Below are 10,020 nucleotides of genomic sequence, written 5' to 3' on the forward strand. Positions count from 1 at the left end.
ACCGCACCTTTTAACTCCATTTGATTTAAGAGTTTTGTGAAATATACACGTTAGCATTTTATATAGATAATAATAATAATAATAATAATAATAATAATAATAATAATAATAATAATAATAATAATAATAATAATAATAATAATAATCTATCGCTTTTCCCAAACCTTGTGGGGTTGCGGGTGCGAACTGTGCCGCACATGTGGATATGACCCTGTTTTACAGCAGGATGCCCTTCCTGACGCCAACCATATATGCAGGAATGTAATCATTATTGCGTGTTTCTGTGGTGGTTGACAGTGTAGTGTGTTGCCTGAATATGAAGAGGAGAGTGTTGCGACAAACACGAACGACCAGTCCACGGGCCAGAAGAATTAATCACACGCAATTAAAAACCCTGACCCAGCCGGGAATCGAACCCGGGACCCTCTAAACCGGAGGCCTCAACGCTGACCATTCAGCCAAGGAGTCGGATAATAATAATAATAATAATAATAATAATAATAATAATAATACGGGCTTTGTCTGCTACCCATCCACACGGTCAGCGTTGAGGTTTCTTCAACACTAAATATGTCTAATGGCTGGGGTAGTGTAACCCTAGCAACTGTGCAGGCTGGGTGGTCATCTGAAATTAGCAGCCGTTGATGGATGGCCATGATCAAGAGACATATTTATGATTAGACCTCTGATTTTAGGTGCTAAAAATTTGCCCGTGAAAAAATAGGTTCTAAAATATGTTTTAGGCAGCTTCTGTCTTCGTTATTTCAATAAGCGTTTATCAAATAAATACCATCTTTATTTTCCCAAATTGATAATAACTCTTTAAGAGAAATATAAAACAAATTGCATGCACCTCTTAGCTACAAACGTCGCAGAATATATATATATATATATTTTTTTTTTTTTTTGCAAGTTGCTTTACGTCGCACCGACACAGATAGGTCTTACGGCGACGATGGGACAGGAGAGAGCTAGGAGTGGGAAAGAAGCGGCCGTGGCCTTAATTAAGGTACAGCCCCAGCATTTGCCTGGTGTGAAAATGGGAAACCACGGAAAACCATCTTCAGGGCTGCCGACAGTGGGGTTCGAACCTACTATCTCCCGAATACTGGATACTGGCCGCACTTAAGCAACTGCAGCTGTCGAGCTCGGTAGAATATAATTTTAACATCGAACGTGAAATGACGAAACTCATGTGAACCATTGTTTAATTGAAGACTACTTGGAAGCCGACACTTTCGGCGTAATGTACACAATGTAAAAATTGACTCACTGACATGTTCTCACAGAATGAAACGAGTTTTGTTTCCAGAAGGCGTATGGAAACTTTCTGCCACCCCTTGACACACAAGACTACATGCGGTCAGGGAGTGTGGTTTACAGCTTCCAGCTTTGAAGATTTTGTTTGGAAAGTACAGTAGAACCTCATTAATCCGGACCCCACTATCCGAACTTCGCCTAATCCGCACAGCACTTGAATAACAATACATAAATACAATTACATAAAGCTCTAAAACGGATGAATATGACCGAGATAAAGCAGGTGATATTATTAACCCCTAAGTCAAAACAGTGAAATTAAAGCCATCCAACATTGTCATTAAATACGTTGAAGATAACAACGACGAAAACATATCTGCATATGACGAACATTTGAGGCATCTGCGTGAGTTAATTATTAAAGAAATTCATTTCAAAGGAAGACAACAAAAGATAAGTAGTTTCGTCAAACCAGTAAGCGTGTCAAGTGTGGTCAATGAAGGTGTGCCTTGACTGCCATGTTCTAATTCTGTACTGCACTAGGTAGTTAGTCTGTATCTTGTATTGCATTAGACTATATTGTCTTGTATATTAAATAACCTTTGTATTTTTTACATTTAAAATACTGCACTGTACACGTTCCTTTTTACTGAACAATGCGTTCATATATGTACCTTGGCTCCTTTCTTTTTGTTTAATCCGGACTTTCATTAATTCGGTCAACCTAGAGCCTCAATTATGGATTAATGAGGTTCTACTGTATTTCAAAATATAGTATTCAAGATACTGAAAATGGGTCGGTAATTATTTTACTTCCTCGGAATGAATTAAAAAATATTTTAATCGATTAAGGAATTATAGGGGTTACGGTACACAAGCCAACCATCGCCAGTTCACTTGTAGGCACTATAGGACCACCGTTTTTAACCGTATAAATACTTGAAACGCGTAAATACAATACAGTTTAAGTTCTCTCTTCAGGAACAAAACAGATTTGTGCCTAAAATCCGAGGTTTGTTTATGACCATTTGATTTTCATAAAGGGAAATGTGGTCTTCTATTTAACCGTATCCGCTGCCTTTCAAATCAGACACTGGACTGGTGAGGATGAGTGAGCCCTGTTCCAGCCCTAAGTCCTGGTTTAAAATACGTCAACTGGCTGAGAATCGAATCCAGAGGTTCCGGATATGGGGCAGACAAGCTACTCCGACATCACAATTAATAAGCCTATAATAAGAAGATAATGGAGTGCTAAATGTGACAGGAAATCTACTGACAAGAATCCTCGTATTTAAGGACCATAAAATGCCTAGAACTGTCTCGGAAGTCCGTACCATAACCTTCAGCCTTAAACCAGTCAGCTAGAAGAAGTACGCAGAGGATAGGACAGCGGAGGGAAGGGCAGAGGAGCGCAGTCAGCTGGCACCCACTCCTCTTCAGCTTCCCGCCAAGGTTACCAGCATTCAACTTGTCTTAGCGACTTCAGTCATAGCCGTGGTCTAGACAGAGTACTGACAATAATGTTATTGGTTTTAAGTTAAATCATTCTTTTACGATTTTCGGGACGTCGAGGAGTTGGAACCTTTGTCCCGAAGAAGTTATTTTTACGTGCTGGTAAATCTACCGATGCTGAGTATATGCGAATCTGAAAACGAACCTGCCAACTAGGGCGAGGAAAGCCAACGTTTTACCAACTGATACTCACAACAAGGCGGAGGAGTTATCAGGCCGATTAGTCCTGATTGGCTGTGTAGGATTCAGATCCTGTTAGAAACGTTGGATAGTTCATATTTTAGTACAAAGAGAGGGAAGGGGAGGGTCTGATTAGTGTAGAGCTTAAATGTTGATTTTCCCACCTGGATATCCGATGTTCGAGTATAATAATAATAATAATAATAATAATAATAATAATAATAATAATAATAATAATAATAATAATAATAATAATAATAATAATAAGGTTACGTCCCGCTAAACCGAGCAAGTGGCTGTGCGGTTTGGGTCACGTAGCTATCAGCTTACATTTGGAAAATAGTGGGTTCGAACCCCACTGTCGGCAGTCCTTGGTTACCCATTTTTACACCAGGAAAATACTGGGCTGTACCTTAATTAAGGCTGCGGTCACTTCCTCCTCACTCATAGCCCTCTCCTATCCCATCGTCGCCATAAGATCTGTGTCGGCGTGACATAAAGCAGGTTGAAAAAAAAGTACTTTACACTAACTACTTTTACGGTTTTTGGAGACACCGAGGTGCTGGGATTTTGTCAGTTCTTTAACGTACCACTAAATCTACCGACAGGAGGCTCTTGTATTTGAGCACCTTCAAATACTACCGGACTGAACGAGGATTGAAATCTGCCAAGATGGGCTCAGAGGGCAAGGGCTCTACTTTCCGAGCTACTCAACTCGGCAATCCGACGTTCGATTCTGGGTGTGTTTCATATCGGATTTTTCATCTGAACCATCACGTGGCGTCACACAGGGCATCCGGCCTTAAAGTTTCCCGGGTAAAAACCAAAGAGAGCGTGGCGGTTCCACCGACCTTACATATACCTAGGATAAGTAAAAAAAAAAAAAAAAAAAAAGGAAGACCGGGCGAGCTGACCATGTGGTTAGGGGCGCACAGCTGTGGGCTCGCATCCGGGAGATAGTGGGTTCGAAACCCACTGTCGGCAGCCCTGAAAATGGTTTTCCGTGCTTTCTCATTTTCACACTAGGCAAATGCTGGGGCAGTACCTTAATTAGGCTAAGGCCACGGCCGCTTCCTTCCCATTCCTAGGCCTTTCCTGTCCCATCGTCGCCATAACCATCTGTGTTGGTGCTACGTAAAGCAAATAGCAAAAGAGGGGGGGGGGGAGAAATAAAGATTAGTACAAAGAGATACTAAATACAGTATGTAGGACTATGGACCACACCGTCCCAGGCCCCGTCAAATGAAATAACAGAACCAATCTATCACTCATGTTCACACACGCAATCGGGGAGCTTGTCTTCTCCGGAAAAAAGTAAGGAATCAAAACTAGGCCATACACAGAGAAAATTTACAATTAATATCTTTAATACTTTCTTAATTCACCACTAGGAAGTTCGAATTGAAGGCTTTAGACATTACGGTATTTTAAATGTAATACCAATAAAAAACCAACCATACCCGATGGCGTAACAGCCTCGAAGGGGCCACATTTTAATATGACCTACCAAGCGACCGTCGCTCAGCTCAAAGGCCTACAAATTATGAGGTGTCGTGTGGACAGCACGACGAATCCTCTCGGCCGTTATTCTTACCTTCCTAGACCGGGGCCGCCATCTCACCATCAGGCAGCTCCGCATGTAATCACGTAGGTTGAGCGGACCTCGAACCCATCCTCAGGTCCAGGTAAAAATCTCTGACCTGGAGCCGGCATATGTAATAACATTACGCTGATATAATCTATTGTGATAATTTTAATACAGTGTATATCAGTCTGCCACTACAAAATATACACTGAAATCACGTCAAAACAGTTTCTACCTATTTAGACCACTGCACTCTATGACAGAGGTACGGAATCGAGTGGTCAAATCTGATCACCTTACAGTCGGCATTGAATTCGCCAACTTGAGACAGAAGAAGAATGGACTGCCTCACTAACTGAAAGAAGAAGAGTATCAGTTCCGACCGTACGAAGAATGAGTAAACATTGGCTAAGGATATGGCAGGCAGCTAAATAAATTATTCCACAGGTCTCAGGAAAGAATAGCTAAAGAATATATATTCCGCTACCATTTCCTGACATAACATGCCTGTATTTGACGGTCTATTTCCGACTTTTAAATGTTGCGAGAGAGAGAGGTGCTTGATGAGGCTCATCAATGAAGAAACAAACTTTTCACTCAAGGATAAGAAAAATAATCTCAGCAAGACAATTTCTTCTAACAAAAGCCGTTCACATTCTTCAATGGTATATGTTATATTCGATCGCATTTGCACAGAACAAACAGTAAAATAAAAATCATATAAACTATTGTGAACACAAAGGCATGACAGGTAAAGGGAGCTCGAGAAACTGTTTTCAAGCACGTGGTAACCATCCTGAAAGAACTCGGCATCACTGAAAATAAGATCGATGACATCTGTACCATTATTGTGAAAGATTCACTAAATATTTTTCACTAGACTGTCATTAGATTATAAATGGGAGTGTAATTTTAGATATTTGTGCAAGTTCCTTCTGAACCCTTGTGGTCATTTGGAATGTTGGACAGACGTTTCTTTATATACAGGCTATCGCATAACAAAATTCTTAATACTGAGGAAAAATCAGAATAACAAAAAAGAAAATACATAAAATTAACCCAACTCGTGTTCTTGAACCAGGGACACTGTTGAAGGAAATCACCAAACATACTTGAAATTTTAGTTCTGCCATTCATATTCTCCTGTCACTTACAATTACATTGCATTTAATGAAATATCTTCCGTCATATACACTTCGGCAAAACGCCAAATCCATTACAGAGCTGCTCGGGTAAACTATGGGTATTTGAACTTCCAGCCAACAGCACTTTCAGGCGGTTCAACGGTGCACAAACTCCTAGGTTTAAGTTTAAAGAAGAAGAATAAAACACTTATGATTCGAAGAAATCGAAGACTTCGCATTTTGAGTTTCGCACTATATTGCACTTTCAAAGATCCTCCATGACTCAGGCGGCAGCGTGCCGACCTCTATCGCTGGGTTCCGTGGTTCAAATCTCATTCACTCCACGTGAGATTTGTGCTGGACAAAGCGGGTACTCCGGTTTTGCCTGTCATCTTTCATTCCAGCAACGATGGGTGCAAGTACAGTTGAGGTGAGTGAATGTGTATGCGCGTGTGGGAGTGGTTGTCAATGTGTGTGTATACAGGGTCTTCTTACTCTAATATGTAAATAAGTCAAGATAATAATTATTATTCTAAGACTAGTGTTTGAAGTGTAAATATATAAATGTAATTTTGTCTACATGTATGTAAATATTCAGTAGAGTTTATGTATACATACATGTGGAGATGGAGGCACTTCCGTGTATGTGGTGTGCTTGCCCTTTCTCCATCCACCACCCATAAATTGTACATGTACAATTTAAGGAAAATAAATAAATAAATAAATAAATAAATAAATAAATAAATAAATAAATAAATAAATATTTTTTTTGCTAGGGGCTTTACGTCGCACCGACACAGATAGGTCTTATGGCGACGATAGGATAGGAAAGGCCTAGGTGTTGGAAGGAAGCGGCCGTGGCCTTAAGGTACAGCCCCATCATTTGCCTGGTGTGAAAATGGGAAACCACGGAAAACCATCTTCAGGACTGCCGACAGTGGGGTCCGAACCCACTATCTCCCGGCCGCAAGCTCACAGCTGCGTGCCCCTAACCGCACGGCCAACTCGCCCGGTACGCGACAAGCTTCGGCAACGGGCACAATTCCTATCTTCGCCGCTGGGTGGGGGTTCATTCATTCCATTCCTGTCACCGGCCAAATGACTGGAAACAGCCTGTGGATATTTTTATCGCGTTTTCAAAACATCGAAAAGTGGTTTACAGGCAGTGAAAAATGAAAATACAAAAGTACAAAACTTAATAACTATTTGGCTTAATATCACTACTGTGAAAAACACCACCCCTTCCTCCTGTGTGTGTGTGTGTGTGTGTGTTTTAGTCCCGCATTGAATAGCAATAATAATAATAATAATAGTAATAATAATAATAATAATAATAATAATAATAATAATAATAATAATAATAATAACAACAGTTTTACGCCCAACTAACTACTTTTACGGTTTTCGGAGACGCCGAGGTGCCGGAATTTTGTGCCGCAGGAGCTCTACGTGCTGACAAATCTACCGACACGAGGCTGACGTATCTTACACCGTCAAATACCATCGGGTTGAGCCAGATTTGAACGTGCCAAGTTGAAGTCAGAAGGCCAACGTTCTACCGTCTGAGTTACTCAGCCCAGCTTCTTCTTATTATTATTATTATTTCAGAAATATAGGCCGGTAATCAAATCCCGGTCACTCCATGTGAGATTTGTGCTGGACAAAGCGGAGGTGGGACAGGTTTTTCTCCGTGTAGCCATTCTCTAGTTTTCCGTCATCTGTCATTCCAGCAAGACTCTCGATTATCATTTCATAGCGTTTATCAGTCATTAATAAAATCAGTTTGGGAGTGGCGACCCCATCGTACTAATAGCCTATATACATCCCTGACCCTGTCAAAGACTGGAAAGCAGGTTGTAGGTTTTCATTTTCAGGCCGGTAATAGTTCACATTCAATCTCGAATAGTAAGAACCCACGAACTTTTAGACAGTGTGCCACAGTGTTAGGCTAAATGCAGTAAAATTAATACGTCAGTTTTATAGAATCGAATGCACTTGCAAGCCTACAATTGTTTAAGTGTTATCAGAAACAGGAGATGTGTGTAGGCCTACAGATAGGCTACTGGAGAATTGTCTCATTTATCAAGAGAAGAGACACTAATAATATAAAGAATGACAAAACCTTCAATTTGTGCAGTGCAATGAATTATATAATTCGTTATTGTTATTACTACTGTCTTTTACGGAGACTCTCCACTAATATTCGAAGAAAAATGAACAGTATCCCTGCACTTTTATAAGTATATGGATGTATTATTTATATCCGAATAAGCCAGCTTGGGAAGCGTTGAACAGTCGACTAGAAAAGCCCTATTACATAAGTAGGACAGATCATCTGCTTAAAAAGTAGATCGCAGAAAAATAAGTATGGTAAATCGGTTTGTAAATTGGGGAATTGATGATTGGAATGCATTACCTGCAGCTTTCTTAGAGCATTTTCCCCAAAATGTAAGATGCTTCAAGAATAGATTCCAGCATTCTGTAAATGATGGTGTCATTTTTTAATGCAACGCTCAACCTACTGTAAATTGTAGTATTATAGCATCTGAATTATTAAGGTATGTGTGAATTTGTATATGAACGTGCTGTATTTACAATGCCAAGATAATAGTAATTGGACCGCTCAATCCACAGTAAGTCATAGTGGAAAATGTTGAAATACTTTAGGTACTTGTGAATATGTATAGGACAATGGTGTAATGTTAAACTAGTAGTATTTCTTATAATATGTTATTTCCATGGAATTGCTTGTTGTACTCTTGTTGTTTTAGTTGTTATTATTGTTGTTGGATAATTATGTTTTAACTTTATTATCACAATGATCACTGCCACCGAAATGTTTCCCAACTGCTTCGCATTATTTTGTTAATAATAACAATAATAATAATAATAATAATAATAATAATAATAATAATAATAATAATAATATCCATTGTAAAAGCCTCTAGGACAAAGGTCATAGCAATTACAAAATCCGGGTAGAATAACTTGGTATTTAAGACAAATTAAGCAATAATAACCCTTGTCGAGAGATTTACTGGCATCTAGGAACCCAGAACAAAATTCTGGCACTCTACCATGCTTTAAGATTTATAGCAGACTAGCTGACACGACTATAAACACATTACGTTCATTAAAGAATGACATACATAGTTCCATAAGAGGCAGAGTATATTTATAGCAAGAAACAGTCAAGTTAAACTGAAACAAATTCGGTTGCCATAACCAGTATGTAACGCGCGCCCCAAAAGGAACAGCAGGACCGGAAGCGGAGATCGGGTCGCTGGGCCGGCAGGACTTACTGTGCTTGCGCTCGCCTCAATGAAACACGGCTTCACTAAACCGCTTTCTTATACTGTAGTCCAGTGAGGAAAAAACAAAGCCGTGAACATACGAATCTTCGATAGCATGCAACCAGAACATTACTTATGATGGCAAGTTACTACTTACTTGATGTCCTTGAGAATGCCATGTGCTCATCGAAACGTCACAAACAAAAGGACGACACTAGTACAACACCCGGCAGCTCTCTGGGCCCATATTAAACTGAGTGAAGCCTTGACAAGACGGTAAACAAGTGAACGTGACACAGCGCTCTCTGCACATTCCTTACACAACTCCTCGTTAAGGGCTACAGGAAGCACTGCCGCACGAGGCTAACAGATGGGAACATTGTTCTCTATTTAGAATAAGCCGTTAGGACAAGTAGTACCCATGACTTTGTGTTCCTGGGGCATAGGTCCGTAGGTAAGGTGAGTTCTTTTTTTATTCATACAAGGTGTTTCGTACGCTCGGCTCCAGTCCCGGACAAGAGCTAAGCCATTCTGCAGGTGCTGCTTGTCGGGAAGTTACCTGGTGACCGGCTAGCCCGGTACACATTACAACTCTACACTGGGAGAGGGTACTCTCTCGCACGTTTATTATAATGTGACGTCAGCAGTAGCGTAGCTAGGATCGGCCGATGTTGGTGGGGGGGTATAGTTACAAAATGATGATAGGGCAAGACTTCTCACTATAAGGACACTGATATAAGTGAATTATGTTGAATTTCAGACTGCAGAACATTGCAAAATCTTGCATTAAAATACAGAACAAGAACAGTACGATCAAAGTCAACAGTTTTACAGCGAATGGTACGTTCAGTTTACAACCTAAAATCCAACCTTCGAGGCTTCTTAGAAAATATATTCAACAGCTCTCTTGGTTGTACATTTATGTCTCTAAATGTTTATTCTCAGTTTAGGTTTATCTTCTTTTTGTAAAATTTCCATGGTGGGGGAATGAGTTTAACACCCAGTAACTTCCCCTCCGCTACGTTCCTGGTCGTCAGGCTCCGTGGTAGGCTGGTCAACGTCTTGG

General features: G+C 40.2%; 1 long non-coding RNA gene across 1 annotated transcript in view; it reads right to left on the reverse strand.

Moving 5' to 3' along the window:
• LOC136874924 (uncharacterized) overlaps positions 1 to 9,188 on the reverse strand; it is a 638,399-nt gene extending 629,211 nt beyond the window's left edge. Inside the window, exon 1 of the long non-coding RNA XR_010860319.2 lies at positions 9,112 to 9,188. This is a non-coding gene — a long non-coding RNA (uncharacterized lncRNA). The remainder of the gene's footprint in view (positions 1 to 9,111) is intronic.
• Positions 9,189 to 10,020: the final 832 nt, after the last annotated feature.

Source organism: Anabrus simplex, chromosome 5, assembly GCF_040414725.1.
Source record: "Anabrus simplex isolate iqAnaSimp1 chromosome 5, ASM4041472v1, whole genome shotgun sequence".
NCBI classification, from domain to species: Eukaryota; Metazoa; Arthropoda; class Insecta; order Orthoptera; family Tettigoniidae; genus Anabrus; species Anabrus simplex.